Source organism: Papaver somniferum, unplaced genomic scaffold (genome assembly GCF_003573695.1).
Source record: "Papaver somniferum cultivar HN1 unplaced genomic scaffold, ASM357369v1 unplaced-scaffold_338, whole genome shotgun sequence".
NCBI lineage: Eukaryota > Viridiplantae > Streptophyta > Magnoliopsida > Ranunculales > Papaveraceae > Papaver > Papaver somniferum.
The window spans coordinates 1-1,710 of NW_020645261.1; the positions used below are offsets into that span (position 1 = coordinate 1).

At 38.4% G+C, this 1,710-nt stretch overlaps 1 long non-coding RNA gene across 1 annotated transcript; it reads right to left on the reverse strand.

Moving 5' to 3' along the window:
- Positions 1 to 62: 62 nt before the first annotated feature.
- Positions 63 to 1,577, reverse strand: LOC113342135. The gene is made up of 4 exons (XR_003356424.1): positions 836 to 1,577; positions 704 to 751; positions 453 to 560; positions 63 to 295 (listed from the first exon to the last, which is right to left on the reverse strand). It is a non-coding gene; the product is annotated as an uncharacterized LOC113342135 (long non-coding RNA).
- Positions 1,578 to 1,710: the final 133 nt, after the last annotated feature.

Here is a 1,710-nt window from a genome sequence, read left to right on the forward strand (position 1 = left end):
AAAAAAAAAAAAAAAAAAAGAGAGAGAGAGAAGATTATTGTAGAACAAGTATAGATGGACTAACCATTTAAGAGGCGTACTCGGGTGTCTTCTATATTCATAGCGTCGATGTTAATCTCATTCTGGGATTGAGTGTGAGGATGACCTGATCTTCTTCCAGGTTATTCAAACAAGCAAGATATTTTTGCACCGTGGGCCATTCAGAAGGACCTAGTTCTTCATCATCTCCAAGATCACCAAATGCTTCCAGTGCCTTATTCATCATTTCGTACCTTGTGTAGTCCAAGATGCGTTTCTGATATCGTTTAGAGATACAAATTAGTACAAGAGGAAACTCATATAAGAAAAAATATAACTAATGTTTGTGCAATGCTGAACAGAGAGTACATTTTAGTGTCTACAAATTAAATCACATAATTCTCAAGATGGGGTAAAAATAAATGTAATATCACCTTCGCAGCTGATAGCTTATCCAAACCCAGAGAACGTCAAAGGAATTGTGTCGTCGATCCATTGATAATGAGCGTCAGGAATACAATTCCACCGGTAAAGAAAAGAAACTGTATAGTAAAATGGTTTAATTACAATATGAAAGAAGTATGTAAAAGTAAAATTGAACACCCAGCCATTGATCAGAGACGGAAACAATTGGATCGCAAATATAAAAAAAGGGTAAAACATGTGCTGGACCGAAAGGATATACCAGAGTTCCTGTTTCACGATTTAAAAAGGTTGAGCTGTCGCTTGCACGCTGAAATCACCAGGAAAATGAATCTGATAAGTGAAGTGGTGTGTAATGCTATAAATTACATAAAGTAGAATGGCAACAACTCACCTTCACTGATAATGACATAGACAATGCCACAGCACCTCTTAAGCCTGACCAAACAAGAACAATTGCTTCTTTCCACTGCAGGCCATATCCAAAATAGCGCAGAAACGGATACAAGGTCCCAACCAGGGCTGTCAACGGGTCCGGGTCCTCCCGGGTAGTACATGGCCCAGAACCGGACCCGACATATCAGCGTCGGTTCCGGGTCCTAGCGGTTCCGGGGCCGGTTCCATAATGTGTTGGCCCAGAACCGGACCCGGTAAAGGTCACGGGTAATCACCGGGTCCGGGTACCCATCGGGTAAAAACACAAACTTATATCAGATTATCAGTTATATGACTTCCCAAGTGACCATCTTTAACATACATACAAAAGTAGAGTAAACTTGAGCTTAGAATCCTTAGATTAGGAAAATCAAAGTTACTTTCCTAGCTATAAGTAAGAATCTGCCATTATATATGATAAATATTAAATACAAAAGTTGGCAGACATGTTTTTAGCCGATAACTGCTCCATCAGTAGATTCAGTACCTGCCTTAATGGCTATAGTCTGTCGTATTATAACCACAAAAGTTGACAGACATATCATTCTATAAACTGTAGAAGCCCCAAAAGATAAATGCGTTTTTCCTTCACAAGTACATATACAAAAAAGAAGGATGTAGTTCGCGCACTTCGCATGTTCTTTGGCTATGCCTATATAATATATATATACCAAAAAGAAGTTCCAACCATCATATTTCCAATTGTTCCTGCAAGAGAAACAAAAACAGTTGATCATATTCCCAATTGACCAAACAGAAGCAACCATATCACAATCAAAGACCTTGCCTGTGATTTAGTAATTTGCTCCATAAATCTTCTTTATTAGTATTATT